Source organism: Lissotriton helveticus, chromosome 6 (assembly GCF_964261635.1).
Source record: "Lissotriton helveticus chromosome 6, aLisHel1.1, whole genome shotgun sequence".
NCBI classification, from domain to species: Eukaryota; Metazoa; Chordata; class Amphibia; order Caudata; family Salamandridae; genus Lissotriton; species Lissotriton helveticus.
The window spans coordinates 930,109,012-930,128,002 of record NC_136067.1 but is presented as its reverse complement, the minus strand read 5'-3'; positions in this window follow the sequence as shown (position 1 = coordinate 930,128,002).

The window sequence follows — 18,991 nt, the reverse complement described above, 5'->3', positions numbered from 1 at the left end:
ACCATTGAAATTCCCACGTTATAGTTAGTTGGACTCACTATAACTTGCGCGTGCAATGCACTGCAGATGACGTCACATATTACATCACTCATGACATGGTCAGTGACATCACTCATGACATCACTGATGACACCATCCTTGTGACAGAGTGACAGACCTCCTTTCACTGTAATGTAACCCTTGAAACACATATTCAAAAATAGAAACTAAAATTTTCAAAAAATGGAGATACCCATATCAGTTACAACAACCAATTCAGTAATTCCACCATCTATATACACATCCACTCATTCACAAACAGTTCTATATAGTCACTCATACATATACTCACTCATCATATGTAGTGATACACCTATGCATCCTGTTGCACACCGACAGTCATCCAAAAGTTACTCACACACATACTCACACATGCAAATAAACTATTGAACATCCATTTATTTGCATATAGAGCTATACACACACTACCACCTTACTTCTAAGGAAATTTACACATATTTATTCTCTTAAACAATCACTTATAGAAACACATACTTATTTAAACAGGAACTCTTACAATCTCTTACTCTCACATATATTCACTTATGTACATCAATATTCACATATACTAGATTAAAACATATGTAGTTACTGATAAAGACACTAGTAAGACAGTCATTCACTCACTAACATACACATATACACACTCATCCACCCATACAGTCCTGCTGTCTTCAAAACACATACAAACAGAGAGTCAGTCATTCATGCATCTATGTGCTAAGTAATACCCCCACCAAACCATATAGACACTCATACTGATATTAAAACAAACATCTAATAACCCATATACATACACATGTAGCTACTCACCAACCCATGCAGCCACTTATACACAAAGTGAAACACTAATCCTTATATTTAAATATTTAAACATTACTCACTAATATATGTATTGCCTAAGATACACTTAATAAGCCAGTCAACCAATCAATTTTTTTTAAAAAAACCATCCATGTAAACACTTATTTAAACATTTATTCTTCCATCAACTTTTACATATACATATATAACACATATTTATTTTTCGGAAAGACACACATTCACTGGATGGTGTCATCAGTGATGTCATGAGTGATGTCACTGACCATGTCATGAGTGATGTAATATGTGATGTCATCTGCAGTGCATTGCACGCGCAACTTATAGTGAGGCCCACTAACTATAACGTGAGAATTTCAATGGTTTTATGCCAGTAAAATTTGTAAATGCTAATTCCTAACTATAACTGGTGGAAACCTATGGTTTTTTCAGTGAATATATATATATATATATATATATATATATATATATATATATATATATATATATATATATATATATATATATATTACCTACTGGCGGTCGCCAGTAGGTATATATAGTTAGGATTTATTCTCTATGGGATTTTTGAAAATTCTATGTCTAATAACTTTGGCGTTTGTGGACGGAATTGGCTGAAATTTTCAGGAAAATGGAACATTTTGTTTCTGAGCAGCCCAATTTGGGGGGGGTTTGTCAAGGGGGGGGCTGAGAAAAAAGGGGGGTCCGAAAAAGTGTTTTTAACATTGAGTTTTCCATAGGGCGGTTGGCCTCACTTTTAGCCCGAACGGCTGAATGGATTTGCACGAAACTTGGCAAAATTGTAGGGACTGGTAGCCCGATGTGCCTTTGCTAGGTCTCAATATATGTGCTGCAGTGGATTTTGAGAAATTAACGTTCAAAAAAAGATATATATCTGTAACAGCGGACCGGGCAGCGCTCCAGTTCGCGTACTTTTCGTGTTACGGAGCTTTGTGAAGTGAAGCTGATTGGTTCTCCGGCGTCTGTAAACATTCCAAACAGTCCGTAGCGGCCGCCATCTTGTCTCTCGGTAGGATCGAGAGACAAGAGGAGGCCAAAGCGAAGGGGCAAATGACCATAAGGGGGCATAGTAGATCCTCCCTGACCCCCTAGGTTTGATGTGGAGGTTTTAAAAGGGCCCCGCGGGGCAAAAAAAAAAAAAAATAATAATAATCGAACGGCTGAATGGATTTGCACGAAACTTGGCAAAATATTAGGGACTGGTAGCCCGATGTGCCTTTGCTAGGTCTCAATATATGTGCTCCAGTGGATTTTGAGAAATTAACGTTCAAAAAAAGATATATATCTGTAACAGCGCTCCGCTTCGCGTACTTTTCGCGTTACGGAGCTTTGCGAAGCTGATTGGTTCTAAGCTAAGCGCGAATATCTCCAAAAACTAACACCTGCCCTGAGCAGTTCTTAGCCATGTTATCCAATGGGAGGTGGATAACATGGCTAAGAGCATTAGCTCGGTAATGCATGAATATCGCTGACTTTTTAGCGATATTCATGCATTGCGGCCGTTTTTTATCGCATTTGCGATAAACCTTGATAATAGCAAGGTTTATCTGCGATAATTTCTGACGATGCTTAGCGGTAAAAAATTCGTTGCTAAGCATCGTTAGCGATAAATATCGCTTAACTTTGGTAATATGCACCAACGTCTGTTAACGTTCGATTCGAAGGAAATGAGGAAGTGTTGAAAAACATTGTCTGCGCCATCTTGCCTTTTTTGAAATGCCACACTTTTGTCGTGCACGGCAGCCATTTTAGATGCCTTGACCAGACCCACTCTCTGCACGCTGTTGATCCGTAGCATGGCTCCCCACCCTCGCAAGCATCTTCCCCAGGCACTGGTCACCCCCGCTCTCTGTCTTATGCATCGGCAATAAACCTCCCCCCATCTGCGCTGCTCTTCCCTGAGAATCACTCTCTGTGCCCGCCCGACACCTCCCTTTCGCCCTATTCACTACCGCACCCTCTGACACTCCTCTTCCTCTGTGTCCGATTGTCCAGGCTATCAGCTAGCCCTGCAGATGTAGTTTATGGCCCCAGCTGTAAAGAATCACCCCTCTTCAAAGGAGTTATAGTAGATCAAGGCCCACACCCGTCGAGATCCGTCAAACCACACGCGTTCCTACTATCTGAAAACCATCCTGTATTGTGATTGGGGAGGGGACCGAGCCTGAAGCGGAAGATTCCAGGGATGACTCTTTGTACATCAAAGTTTTTACAATTATGTGTCACATTAAAAATATATAGCACTCCAACAAAGTAGTAGGAATATAAAACTTTAATAACTTATAAATATATACAACAAAACAAAAACAGTAAAAACATTTAAACAATGAAGAGACCGTGGCAATTTCTTTTGAATTATCCACTACATTTAATGAAATTGACAGCACCAATAATGAAATATTCTCACAAGGAGGAGATGACTTGAATGATTTTTTTGATCAATCTCTTGATGGCGAATTTATCGAATGTTTGGAGACCATAGAGTTACAAGAATCATCATTGCAGACTTTTCATGAGGAGATTCCTGATGAGATGATTGAAGAGGAAATTCCTGATGAGGACATGTTACTAGTTCTTTCAAATTATGAAAATTCAGGAGATGTTGCCTGGGTGCCGCACTGATTTGGGTATCCGGCGTGGGGCGTCCCGGGGGGTGGGTTGTCAGTAGCGGTCTGTTGTGCGAATAGTTCCAAGGCAGCAGAACGCGCTGAAATCTGGATGGCACGAAGGTGATGTCTAGTAAGTTGCCGCCCAGCAAATAACGGCATGGGGCGCCGCGGGGGGGGGGGATGGGGAGGCAGTCCAAAGTTCCGTTAAAAGGGCAAAGGAAAGGATCGGTGGTTTGAACCATCAGTCAAAAAGGGGAGGGGGTGCAACAATTTTTCCTACCGGTTCACACTGTGCTTTCACCGGAACTGAGGTCTGCAGGTTTCTAGTCATTCAAACTGAGGCTGGCGCCAGCATGGGAGCGCCGACGTCCCGCGGCTACAGTTTCGTCACTCCACGGGCGATCATGGCAGTCATTCCCCATCGGGGGTGTCTGCGGGGGTCGGGGACTCCCGCGGCTCCTCTAGAATCTTCAAGGTCGTGGAGGACTACGGTGGTGGAGTCAACCAGTGACCGGGCCATTTCTTCATGCTGGGCCCGCTCTTGCCAGGTCGACCGCCATTTTGAGAGTTCGGTAGCTACTGGCGATCGCGGGGTCAAATAAGCGGACGGGCTCCACCCTGCCGGGCGAGACGTTGCAGCATCGCCACAGTGGAAGAACCCTTTTCCGGGCGCCTGGAGCGCTGAGGGTGCAGCTGGGAAGCCTCCACCTGGGGAGGCGGGAGAGGCCTGTTCGCACCGTCTCTCCCACCCAGTGCACCCCACGGCGTCTCGCTTGACATTTGTTATGGCCGAACCAGGCGATGAGGACAAGGGGGGGGGTCGGAGGCATGTGCAAGACATCCCCCCCCAGTGTTGTCGCAGCCATTATAAAAGAAAGAAGAAATGTCCCGTCCGTCTTTGGGCCGGACCTCCGGTGGATGGCGGCCGGACGCCCTTTGCTCTGGCCCCATGAACGGGTTCCTTGGCTCATCCGGTGGGGCAGGCCTTGGCGTGTGGTGCCTCTCCTGGGCCTTTCGTGCAGTGGCCTCTCCACTCCCAGGCCCTCCATGGATGCTGGCCCAGACTGGGAGAGAGAGGGTCTAACCTGCAATTCTCCAGGGTTACCGCCACCGCGGCCGGATCCCGTCGGCCTCGGCCTCTGGTTGATGGTGGCCGGACTGGGAGAAAGAGGGGAGGGTCGAGGACACGGACATTCCCCCCCCTGCAACTCTCCAGGGTGGTCGTAGCAATCCCCCTGGCCGGGTCCCGCTGGCCTCGGCCTCTCCTCCGGCTACACCCTACGTGATGATCTCCTGGCCGACGGTTGGCAGCAGGACCCGCCTTATATGTGTTGCTTCCGGCTGGGCGTAGCCGGAAACCTGTTTCTCAAACAAAGGATATTGAGGCAAATGTGGCGCATACTCTCTTCTTAACCTATTGTATTCCTTAACACAATCTAGATCCGCACAAATGTTTGTGACATCACACTCAATCAAGTACAATCCCGATAAAGTTTCCAGAATGGGGCGGATGTCTGCTGACTTGTATCTTTCCCAGTTTGCCGTTATTTGGGCGTGGCAGGCGGTGGGACAGACACGTTTTGGGGCAGTGAGGGGCGATGAAGCCTCGTTGCCTTGTGGCCGTTGCAATGTCACACTTGGTTTCTCTTACTGTTTTCAGGTTTCTTATTACGGGCTTACTTCTAACGTTTCTTGTTTCTAGGACAATAATAGGTTTTATCATTACGTATTGTTATCGTTTCTTTGTTTGTTATTTAATAAAAAGTTCATCAGTGGCCTACTGATTTTCGTTTTCCTATTCCTTTCTTTCCAGGTTGTTTCATGCTAAAGTTTCTGTTAACAGGATACAGTGATCACTTCGTTATTATTGCATATGTCCTTTTCACTAGGGGTGCTCTCTGGTCGGGCCAGATGACCTATCTCTAGTAAATGGTCCGGGTGAAACAGGTGCATCAATCATTTGGGAGTAGATAGGCATGACAGATTACAATGGGGGACAAAGGTCCGCATTACCTACCCTTTCACTACTTGCAAAGATTTTCCTACGTTTATTTGCAAACAGGGAATACCTCCAAAAAGAACCAATTCCCAAACAGTCAATGTTCGGGCAAACAATCAATCAATGAGGAACTAAATAGGCACGACGTGTTAAAGGTTTGCGTTACCTACCTTTCACTATCTGCAAAGGGAGAGAGAATATTCCTATTCTTCCTCGTTTGCAGGCAGAGAAGATCCTTAAGAGAACCAACTTCGAACAATTCAATGCTCGATTCAAACAATCAACAAGGGGTACTGTGAACACAAATGAACGCCGCTTATGTACATACACATTGCTATTTTCAACAGGTTGTTCCTAATGTTTCTATTTTAGCCAGGTCAAAAAGAGATCCCATTAGTGGCCTACTGATTTTGCTCGATTCCTTTTGTTTTTTTACACGATTTTTCGCTATCTGCAAAGACTAAACAGAGTATTGCGACTCTGTGCTTGTTTGTAAATAGAGAATGAACCAAAGAGAACAATCAATGAAATGGAGAGAGAAGCAGGCACGACGGATTACAACGGGGGCAAAGGCCTGCGTTAACTACCCTTCACTATCTGCAAAGAGAGAGTACTCCTAATAGAAATGAGGGGGGGGGGCAGCATTCAAAGCAGATCAGTGTGCATAAACACGAAAATGTTTTTACTTACCACGTACTTGACATTCGACAGCTTATGATATTTGCTATTAAAAAACCATTGAAATTCACTGAAAAAACCATAGGTTATAGACCATATATAGTTAGGAATTAGCATTTACAAAACCTTGAAAATTCACTGAAAAAACCATAGGTTATAGACCATATATAGTTAGGAATTAGCATTTAAAAAACCTTATTTTACTCACACAAAACCATTGAAATTCCATATATAGTTAGGTGTACTAACTATATATCGCGCACCCGCAATCCACTGCTGATCATGTCACATATTACATCATTCATGACATGGTCGGTGACATCACTGATGACATCACTGATGACATCTCAAATGACATCACTGATGACATCACTGATGACATCTCAAATGACATCACTGATGACATCACTGATGACATCTCAAATGACATCACTGATGACATCACTGATGACATCTCATTTGACATTACTGATCACATCACTGATGACATCATTCATGTGATAATACGATGAACCTCTTCAGACTCTAATATAACCTTAGATACACTCAGTGTAAACACAGACCTACAGATTGTCATTCATCCATGAAGTTACACACACACCTAGTCAGTCATGCAAACAATCAATCACACCTCCATTTTCCCAACTATACAGTTATACACACCTTACTTATTCAAACATATACTAAAACATATTTACTCTCTTATACAATCCTGGATACAAGTTCACAATGATGCATACAGCCACTCACACATTCACTGGCTCTTATGCACAGTTATTTATATATGTCAAGTCTCACATGTACTGTGTTTTACATATGTACTTACTTTGACATGTAGCACTGAGATATCCATTCACTCACCAATACACTGATGCACACAGTCAACCGCCCATACAGCTGTTTCCACATGCACTTTTGAACCCATACATCTAGTGAATCAACTGCTCACACATCTATGCACAGAGTCATACACCTCCCAGCCACCCACACACACACTCAGTCTCCCATACAAATACTTGGGCAACCAATCAATAACCCATATAGTTACTCATATAGCTACTGAACAACACATGCAGCAGTTTTCAGAACAACAGACATAATGATGCACAAATTAAGACAGTTTAGTCACTAACCCATGCACTCAGTGAGACACATTTAATCATTCACTCATACAGTCAGTCATGCACCTACTAAATCCTTCATCCAGACACTTATACATCCACTCAAGACATATTTTAACTTTACAGAAAAATACAGTCACTGGATGTTGTCATCAGTGATGTCATCAGTGATGTCATTTGAGATGTCATCAGTGATGTCATCAGTGATGTCACTGACCATGTCATGAATGATGTAATATGTGACATGATCAGCAGTGGATTGCGGGTGCGCGATATATAGTTAGTACAACTAACTAAATATGGAATTTCAATGGTGTTGTGTGAGTAAAATAAGGTTTTTTAAATGCTAATTCCTAACTATATATGGTCTATAACCTATGGTTTTTTCAGTGAATATATATATATATATATATGTATATATATGTATATATATATATATATATATATATATATATATATATATATATATATATATTACCTACTGGCGGTCGCCAGTAGGTATATATAGTTAGGATTTTTTCTCTATGGGTTTTTTGAAAATTCTATGTCTAATAACTTTGGCGTTTGTGGACGGAATTGGCTGAAATTTTCAGGAAAATGGCACATTTTGTTTCTGAGCAGCCCTTGAAAATTTGGGGGGGGTTCGTCCAGTGGGGGCCGAGAAAAAAGGGGGGTCCCAAAACGTGTTTTTAACATTGAGTTTTCCATAGGGCGGTTGGCCTCACTTTTAGCCCGAACGGCTGAATGGATTTGCACGAAACTTGGCAAAATTGTAGGGACTGGTAGCCCGATGTGCCTTTTGTAGGTCTCAATATATGTGCTCCAGTGGATTTTGAGAAATTAACGTTTAAAAAAAGATATATATCTGTAACAGCGGACCGGTTAGCGCTCTGGTTCGCGGACTTTTCGCGCAACGGAGCTTTGTGAAGCGAAGCTGATTGGTTCTCCGGCGTCTGTCAACATTCCAAACAGTCCGTAGCGGCCGCCATCTTGTCTCTCGGTAGGATCGAGAGACAAGAGGAGGTCAAAACAAAGGGGGAAATAACTATAAGGGGGCATAGTAGATCCTCGCTGACCCCCTAGGTTTGATGTGGAGGTTTTAAAAGGGCCCCGCGGGGCAAAAAAAAAAAAAAAAAATAATAATTGAACGGCTGAATGGATTTGCACGAAACTTGGCAAAATATTAGGGACTGGTAGCCCGATGTGCCTTTGCTAGGTCTCAATATATGTGCTCCAGTGGATTTTGAGAAATTAACGTTCAAAAAAAGATATATATCTGTAACAGCGCTCCGCTTCGCGTAACGGAGGTTTGCGAAGCTGATTGGTCATTCTGTCACTGGGCTATAGTTGGGCTACATCTGGCTGATATTTGGGCTACATTTGTTTTTTTGTGTGTCTGGCGGCCATCTTTGGGCTACATTGGGCTACATTGGGCTTCATTGGGCTACATTCGGCTAATTAGCAAATAGCTCATCGCAAACTAGGAATGGTAAAGAATCGCTATTTATTCCTTAAAGTTCGCTATTTAGGAAATGCAAATAACTTTGATGATACATATGGCGGTTCATCTCTAACAAGATAAGAAGCATAGGGATAGATTTATGATGACTGGCGCATCACCAGGGATGTGTTAGTCATTCTGTGCCGCTGTTCCGTCACCTATGGTGTGCTGCATTTACAATGCGGCGCATCATGGGGCAAAAACAGCACAGATGCGTGATGTATCTGTGCCGTAAAGGTGGCGCATTGCTGGAGTTGTATCGCAAGTGTGATGAAGCTCCAGCAAGGGTCGGGGGTGCCCCTGTCGCAGGGTTTCTGTTCTCACACAGAACTGTGGACAGAGGATTGGAACCTCGGCGAATTAGGGTGTCCCAAAACTCACGTTAGTAATCAAAAACTATTTAGCAAGCTAGGTACAGTGTCACATTGGATATAACAAACTCTCAATGTTTAGACAATCCAGAATATGAACTTATAGTACCTCAGGATACGTGGAACTCATGAACAGTCGGTCGTTATAGATTTCTTAGAAACCAGAACATGGAGTTAAGAAGAACAGATGTGTATTTGAAATGTTTATTTACTAATGCCGTCTTCTCAGGCGTAGTACCTTAGATAATAAAAGTACACATATTATCAGTAGCAAAATTACCAGCATAGTTACTAGTACATAAAAAGCGAATGGTGACAGTATGTTAACATGCTGTAAATGAATAAGAGTTAGCAACACTTATAAGCAGCCGCGGGCCGTGGAGGGAGTTACGGTGGGGCAGGGAGGCGGGGAGGGGGAGGGGCAAGGTAGAGAGGGCTCCACCCTGCTTCTCCCCCTCCCCGCCTCCCTGCCCCATCGTAACTCCCTCCACGGCCCGCGGCTGCTTATATCTCACCCTCCCTAATACACATATTATATTATTTGCTAAGAAGGTCTCTTTGTGTTGGTTTAGGGCGTGTCCATACTTTAGTGTCTTAGATTTGAAGAAATCACATCAGCATACACCAGCTCTCTCTTCATGTGAACCGCATCAACTGTTGTGTATGTGTGTTCGGCAAAGCAATATAAAACCCGCCTCATGCCCAGAATTGGCAGAAGTTGCACTTATGTTATGAGTATGAAGTCGTGGAGATCAGACCTCATAAAAATTCTGTATCGTGTTGTTCTTGAAACTTTAGCACTCGCTGTACAGATATAGTTTAACAAGTAAAGCAGATAGTAGACCAATAACATATTATTCTCATGTAAACCACGATGAACTACTAGGTGGAAAGCTAAAGCAACAACTAAGTGTCGTGTGCAGAAGTTGCAAAAAAGGAAAAATGGCGTTTAAACCGGTAATGAGCCCATGCTAACTTAACACGGTGTAAAGATATCCAGGACCTAGATGACACCTCCTCATGATCCGGAAACGAACTGAATAAGATAATAGAAGTGCCATCTCATGAGAGCAGATTGCAAGTTTATATGTGGACGGTCCGCAAGGTAAAGCATTAAAAACTAGGAAAATTCAATGCTAAAGAAAAATAAAACAGCCAAGTACTTTATCGAGTCTTAAGCCAATAGGCAAGGTAAATAATAAAAACTTGACAAATAAGTCAATGAATTGTCAATGAAATGCTAGTACTCAGCATATCAAACATGAAAAAGGTCTATGACATAACTGTGTATGCAAAATAAGCTGCAACAGCCTCCAATAGGAAGTCACCGTCTTCATCCGAAAACAGTTCAGCCATCCAATTTAAAAGCGGAAAAGAACATACGTGCTCTCCCAGCACCGGATCCTCTATCACCATCAGAGGACAGCTCGGTGGGTTTTCAAGAAAGCTGTGTTCCAAGAAAGACTGTGCTGCCGCCAGTAAATTCCAGGGACCAAGTAGTCCATGCATCAATGCCACAGCCATAATCCTTTCGCCAGGACAAATCAACTCGTGAGTAATGATAGGAGTCATCAGCTGATTAAAGTCGACGTCAGGAGAAACCGGTCCGCAGAGACACAAATCAATGGCCCAATCGAAATCACAGGTCAGGCAGTGAAATACAGGCTGGACACAGGTGAAGTAGGAGAACCGAAAAGATAATCCATATGCCGTGCTTAATATCGCCAACGGCATTGTGCCATAATATTCTAGCATGCGATTGCGGAACAGTGTCAGCAGCTGCAGGGTCGGAGGTTGCATAGGAGGGACATCCATATTTAAAAATGTAAAAAAGCACAAGAGCGTCCGCTGGTAATGCAAGTAAAAATGCCAATCCACGAACCAGAGTGCAGAAAATACAATGAAAGGGAGCAGGGATGACTCCAAAGATTTTCTCAAATGAAGTCACGAGACCACTGGTAACAACTTTAAAAAAGTGTGCCAGGGATTTTGTGGAGGATGCGTTAAAGATAGTCGGAAACATGTTGCTGAAATTGAAAGGCAAACCTGTGTACGGGTGTTCGCTATGTGAAGTACGAAAGTTTCACGGGCCGAACTCAAGGCCACCTCTCTCTGAGACAAAAGAGCTCTTATTCTTGTCATGCCGTTGAAACGTGTCCCAAGGTTGGTATTTGTGGCCAGATTGAAAACTCCCTATGTTCATGTGTGGGAGGAAATAGAACATTTCTGCAGCAAATAACCCGTTCACTTACTGTTACGATAAAAGGAATACTTTTAATTAACTCAGAACAATCTTCATTATTGAGCATCAAATAACTACCATTTTCCAACAACTTGAACGTGGGGATGATAGCAGGAACTGGCGTGCCTTGCAACACGCAAGCCATATTTGGTCGGTGTTTGTTGCATGAATCGTGTAACTGTATGTGCCTACACATTAGTGAATGATCTGGCGTCTCAGTGCATTCCTCTCCATTCAGATAAACTTCTTGATCATCTTTGAAGCATCTGTATGTGTATGGAAGCGACCAGACCTCATGAACAAAAGCACTACCTAAAGGTTCATAAAGACCTATTGGTATATATTTCATACAATTTGAAAACTTATATAAAGCAAAAGGCAGCGTTATTAAACCGTGGATAAGGCATGTTGCCAAAAAACCCGCAATCCTCTGCTGATGATGTCACTGAGCATGTCATGAATGATGTAATATGTGACATCATCAGTAGTGGATTATGGGTAATAGTATCTCTAGTTTACTCCCCTATAGCTGTCTTTCTTTTAACATAAGTGTGTGTTTCCTTCCCTTATACTTACTGTTTTTGGTTCGCTTCCAGTTCGCGTACCAGCGAGCGAACTAGGAAGCGAACTAAGAGAAATAGAGGTTGGCACAGTTCCAAATATTGTACCAATTTTTTAATAACGGGGAGGTAGTTCTGAAAAGAACTTTTTTTTTTATTTTTCTGAACATTTTTTTACTGTTTTTGAATTTTTCGGAACAGTTTTATATATTTTTGGGTTTTTCTTGGAGGGGGCAATGAAAACGATTCATTGTAAAGGGCTCAACAGGAGCAACAAAACAAAAAAAAGAAGTATTTATTATTTTGGGCGTTTCGGACAAACTTGCATATGATAGTCAATAGCTCTGTTGATCAGAGTGATGCTTCTTTCTCCGTAGGAAATGAATACATCGCAAAATACGCAGGTGTGTTTTACTTCACCAAATCTCATTTGTATATTTGGCACCATCTCCCTGCCCTCTGGTCCCGTTACTTCCGGTACAACAGATCTTCTGGCCATAATAGGGAGATTATCTAGGTCGTTCCGAAACTGTGCAGCACTGTAGTTGTTAGGATGCCACCTAGTCATATGGCGATGCATTGTGTAGTTTCCGAAACTGTATTTTTTGTCGGTCCCTCTGGACAGTCTATCTTGACATATAAGGCAAGTTACGTATCTTGCATTTACTTTTTTCTGACCTTTGGGAATTTTAAAAAATTGCCAAATGAAGTTTTCTTTCCGGTGAGACGTCTTGGGCTGCTCAGGCAAAAACTGCCTCTCTTCGTGCTCGTCCTCCTGTTCCTCTTCTTCTTCTTCTTGTTGAATTACAACTTGAGCAGGTGGTCCACTCTTCCTTGGATGTGGTGGAGGTGGTGGGGAAGCACCAGCTGAAGCTACTAAAGAAGCCATTGCTCAGTGATCACAAAGGGTCTTTCTCTCACAATGATGAAAGTCAGAGTGAGGAAAGAAGGAGGGATTTTCATCATTTGGGAAAAACAAGAGTTCTCAACCAATCAAAAGTGTTCATTTTAGATTATATGACCTAGTCTTACATCATTAGGAAACCAAAAGTGAAATGAACCAATGAAAAGTGTTATTACCAAGTCACATGACTTGCTGTGTTTACGTTAAGCGCTTTGCAGGGCCTCCCGGTTTGCTTCCAGAAACCTGCGCTTTGGCACTCGCTTCGCGTACCAGTTCGCTAACGTAGCACGTCATATGACGTATCACGCGACAACGTGGAACGTCATGCGGACGGGAGGCGTCACGATGTTGTTTTCTAACGCGGCACTTGCGGTAAAGAAACGTTTACCGGCTCGCGGTCTATTTCGCGGCATCAAGGTCAGCTAACGGGAAGCTTCCCGATTCGCGAAGCGGGAACGAAGAAAAAAAAATATTTTAAAAAAAAATTATTCATAAACATATAAAATATATTTTTGGATTTAAAGAAGAATACATTTTACAGCTACAGATATTAGCTGTTAAAAAACCAATGAAATTCACAGAAAAAACCATAGGTTATAGACCATATATAGTTAGGAATTAGCATTTACAAAACCTTGAAAATTCACTGAAAAAACCATAGGTTATAGGCCATATATAGTTAGGAATTAGCATTTAGAAAACCTTATTTTACTCACACAAAACCATTGAAATTCCATATATAGTTAGTTGCACTAACTATATATCGCGCACCCGCAATCCACTGCTGATGATGTCACATATTACATCATTCATGACATGGTCAGTGACATCACTGATGACATCACTGATGACATCTCAAATGACATCACTGATGACATCACTGATGACAACATCCAGTGACTGTATGCTTCTGTAAAGTTAAAATATGTCTTACATATTGAAGAATGAGTGGATGTATAAGTGTCTGGATGAAGGATTTAGTAGGTGCATGACTGACTGTATAAGTGAGTGATTAAATGTGTCTCACTGAGTGCATGGGTTAGTGACTAAACTGTTTTAAATTGTGCATCATTGTGTCTGTTGTTTTGTAATCTGATGCATGTGTTGATCATTAGCTATATGACTAACTATATGGGTTATTGATTAGTTGCCCAAGTATTTGTATGGGAGACTGAGTGTGTGTGTGGGTGTCTGGGAGGTGTATGACTCTGTGCATAGATGTGTGAGCAGTTGATTCACTAGATGTATGGGTTCAAAAGTGCATGTGGAAACATCTGTATGGGCGGTTGACTGTGTGCATGAGTGTATTGGTGAGTGAATGGATATCTCAGTGCTACATGTCAAAGTAAGTACATATGTAAAACACAGTACATGTGATAGTTGACATATATAAATAACTGTGCATAAGAGCCAGTGAATGTGTGAGTGGCTGTATGGATTATTGTGAACTTGTATCAGGGATTGTATAACAGAGTAAATATGTGTTATTATATGTTCCAATAAGTAAGGTGTGTATAACTATATAGTTGAGGAAATCGAGGTGTGATTGATTCTTTGCAAGACTGACTAGGTGTGTGAGTAACTCCATGGATGAGTGACAGTCTGTGAGTGTCTGTTTACACTGAGTGTATCTAAGGTTATATTAGAGTCTGAAGAGGTTCATTGTATCATCACATGAATGATGTCATCAGTGATGTGATCAGTAATGTCAAATGAGATGTCATCAGTGATGTCATCAGTGATGTCATTTGAGATGTCATCAGTGATGTCATCAGTGATGTCACTGACCATGTCATGAATGATGTAATATGTGACATCATCAGCAGTGGATTGCGGGTGCGCGATATATAGTTAGTGCAACTAACTATATATGGAATTTCAATGGTTTTGTGTGAGTAAAATAAGGTTTTCTAAATGCTAATTCCTAACTATATATGGTCTATAACCTATGGTTTTTTCAGTGAATATATATATATATATATATATATATATATATATACACTGGCACTTTATATTGGGGCTTGTCAGTACTCACGGTCAGGTGATCAAGGCCGCTAGGACGGCCGAAATGCGTCTTGACTTGTTAAAGAAATTAAATAATGCTGGCACAAAAAATTGGTCTGCACCCGTGATTCCGGGGGAAGGAAGGAGCATGTCAAGGCAGCAAGATGTTTCCTTTGCAACCCACTTGGGATGAGACTGTGATGGACGCTTGATATATGACTGACTTTGGTCCAGCCAGATTGGCCGTGAGCCACCTGATCCTTACTGATGTTGCAGTTATTGACCCTGGCATGTTACTAACTCTGCTCCTGTCCTAATTCCTCTTGACGGACATGCATCACATGTGACTTGAGTCTACTCATTTTTACAGAACACAGTCATGCATGTGAGTGCCTATAACAATTCTACTGATTGCCAGAGACATGCCTGTGATGTGACTGGTGCTGTCCCAGTTTATTATTAGGTTGAGCTGGCATGGTTCAAGAGCCTACCATCTTTTCAATTGCCTTCTGTTAGTGCCCTTCTTAAATGCCTGCTTTTGTTTGGTGGATAAGCTTAATTTAGTCCCGCCTTTTGGAGATTTGGACACTCCTAGGCAACTGCCCCTGTTAGTGTGGTATTAATCTTTTTTTAATATATGTTTGTTCTTGCTGCACGTTTTTTTTTGCTTTCCCTCCACTCATGTATCAGCACAGCATCCGCTTTACGGACACTGTGTTTCATGTTTTGGATGGTATTTATGGCATTTATATCACGGCCACCTTATCTTCCCCTTCCATTGCTGCCTCTTTATATTTTTGGATTTCCCCCCTCCCTCCTCGCAATAGGAATCTCTCCCATCTTCTGAGCACAAACGCAGCTGTGGGTTTCTCAGTACACATGGGGGTGTTGGAAATGGGATTTCTGGTTGGCTAGGGCTTGCGCCTAAGCCAGGCAGAAACCACCACTTTAGTCAGGGCAAGGGAGTTACACACTGATGATAACCCCTGCTCACCCCCTTGGTAGCTTGGCATGAGCAGTCAGGCTTATCCCAGAGGCAATGTGTAAATTGTTTGTGCAACACACTAGGCACACCACAAAAGAAACTCCACACAAGATTATATACAAATTGCCTTTGTATTATCATAAACACATTAGAAACATAATCACACATTTACACTGTGCCAACTGGCACTAGGCAATATTCACAGGGGATTATATACAGGACCAGACCAATCGGGCCACGGTCAGAACCATCAGAACAGGTAAGTAAATGTAAAACACAACCAGTAACTACTGGTATCATAATGACCTAAGCATTATCACATTAGCATTAAAACATATCCTGCATGACACTAGGCATATCCACATTAGGCCCAAACCTCATTAGCATAAACACATTAGGCACTTGGCCTCACCAGCATAAACACATTAGACCTAAACATCCCAAACATAAACACATTATGTCGTAGGCATCACAAGCATAAAAACACATTATGCATCTCATTAAGCATAAACCATATTATGCCTAAATCACATTGGCATTATCATCACTTTAGGCCTCACTTCCCGGGTCACCACCCTGTGTATAAATCATTAGCAACAGTGCCCCACCATACCCACTCTCAGTGGGCACACCTAAGGGAAAAGCATTAGGCATAAATCATGAGCATAAACATATCGTGCATCATCACTGTAGGCATAAAACACAGTATGCAATAAAAGAGCAGAGCACCACAGTACACTGACCAGGTGTACACATCACCTTACTCTAGGGCCTTGCCTTGCGCCCTCCTGGTAGACACAGGTACCATCTGCCCCCAAGCCAACTGGCCTTCCTATAGGGCTAAAAATGCCCTTGTCCAGAAATGTCAGGGCAGGCTGCCAATTGCAGCGAAGCAGAAATGCACCAAGCGCTGGGGCAAAGGAGTGTGTCTCCCTCCTTTACTTCATAAACCAAAAGGAAATGCCCCAAAGGAAAGAATGGCGCTGGCACAGCTGGCATAAATGACCCCAACATTGCAGCTGCCTGAGCTGATGCGGTGCAGCTGATGAAATTAATGCAGGCACTGGCATTTACTGTGCCCTGTGGACCCCACTGGGGTTCCTCTACAAAGATTACCCCCACGTTGCGGCTGCCCACTGTCAGGGGGGGCAGCTGAGGTGACACGCTGGCACTTGCAGTGGCTCTGGAGCCCCGTTCATTGCACTCCTCGCTGTGCCCTCGTTTGGCACCAACTGTGCAAAAGTGGAGTCTCACTGGGACTCCGAACTAAACAAACGTTGCCTCCTGATGGGCCCCACTCATCGGGACCTTGCGGGCTCTTCTCCGCTCTCGGGGACTCCTCCGTGCGGCCACTCGTGAAGGAGACTGCTGGTCAAACCGAAGAGGGGTGCTTCCGTAGGCACCAACAACAGTCAGGCAGCAGTCCCACTCACCGGGCTGCTGCCTGCGGACTCCGTCTCCTCTTCTTGTGGCATGCGGGCTCCCACAACTCACAGGGGCCCTACTCAGGAACACACCGACCTCCGGGCTTCCTCTGGTCAAGGGGCAGGCACCAGGGATCCTGCAACACGGAGCGGGATCTCCATCAAGCTGGGCCTCGGTCTCGTCATGCTACGTCCATCCGGTACTTCTTGTTCCTGGCCCCGCCCACAACCAGGCAGCTTGCCCAGCTTCCGGGCAGTAGAGGTGAGTCTTCTTTGGTGCCACAGTGTGGGGTGGGCACCTGCCTCAGAACTAAAGCATAAATCGGGGTGGGCACCTGCTCTAAAGGCACCGATGCGGGGTGTCCTCCCACTCGGTTTTTAAGGCATAAATCAGCGAGATAGGCTCCTGAAACAGCATAAAGGTGTGGTGGGCTCCCGCCTTAAGACACGGACTAACGCAGGGTGGGCACCCGCTCTTCCAGAGGCATAAAAACAGCAGGGTGGGCTCCTGCTTCCCGTGCACTGCAGGGAATCCCCACTTCAGGACTCCCTCAGAATCGATAGCAGCTTAGCGCTGCAGATGCAGGCAAACCTACTCCTCTCTCCTGGGCAAATTAGAATATAGCACTCATGAGGCGCTAGGATCCTGGACTGGCAGACATTGAAAAAGGTACAAAAGCAAAGTTTCTAGTGGAACAGCTGGGCCCCCAGCAACAGCATGCCAATTGCAAGTCAAGGAACAGCACACCTACATTTAGTCACAGCCCCTACATTTAAACTAACATTTATTTTGTCTGCAGTACAGGGATTTGGGGGAACCAGATGCAACTGGTTCAGTGGGGAATTGGAGCACTTTGTTTACAGGGCTCCTCTTCCCCTTTGTCAGGTGGGGGCTCGTCATCAGGCACACCACAGGGAGGCAGAGCCAGCATTGTGCAGGCTTGGCACAGGCCTATTCAGGGACCAGGGACTACTCCTACACTTCTCCAAATGCAGATGTCCCATTCAGCCTAGTGCTGACTCACCCTGCCCCTCTTGGAGCCACACACACCTCACCAGCCCATGTAACTCAAAAGCCATACATGCAATTCAGGCAGGCAGACACATAACACACATAAATGCCAACTTTTAAAAGGAATTCAACAGTTCATTACAAGAATGTTTTTCTTTTTGATAAAAAGGAGAAGCATTGAGAAAATGAAACAATTATGGACACATCACACTAAATTAAATTACTCAATCATGTCACAGTCATAAAGCATTCCCCACATTCATACCTGAATCAAACATACCACATACTGGTATTACAAAGGAAAACATTCTGCTGTAACAAAAAGTGTTAACTGGATCTGCATTGGTTATACAATAATTCAATACAATTATTTGAAAATGGTACATTCCATTAGATTCCTGAGTTTTATACCATTCAATAAGAGATTAACTGGTAATATAAAAAGGATCGTCTGGAGTCGGGAGATAATAAAGACTCCTAAGCAGATCAGTAGAGAAATGGCCTACGCGTTTCGAATTTCCTTCTACTCAACAGGGATTCTCGTCAGGGCCTCACAACACTGCAGAAGGTGGAAAACACATAAAAAACAATTTCAGACAAAAAGATACCGAGTGAAGAAAAATTCAATTCAAAACTAAAGAGACACATCAAGAGTCTACAACTTAGCAATACCCCAAGGGGTGGGTTCACACTGTGTTC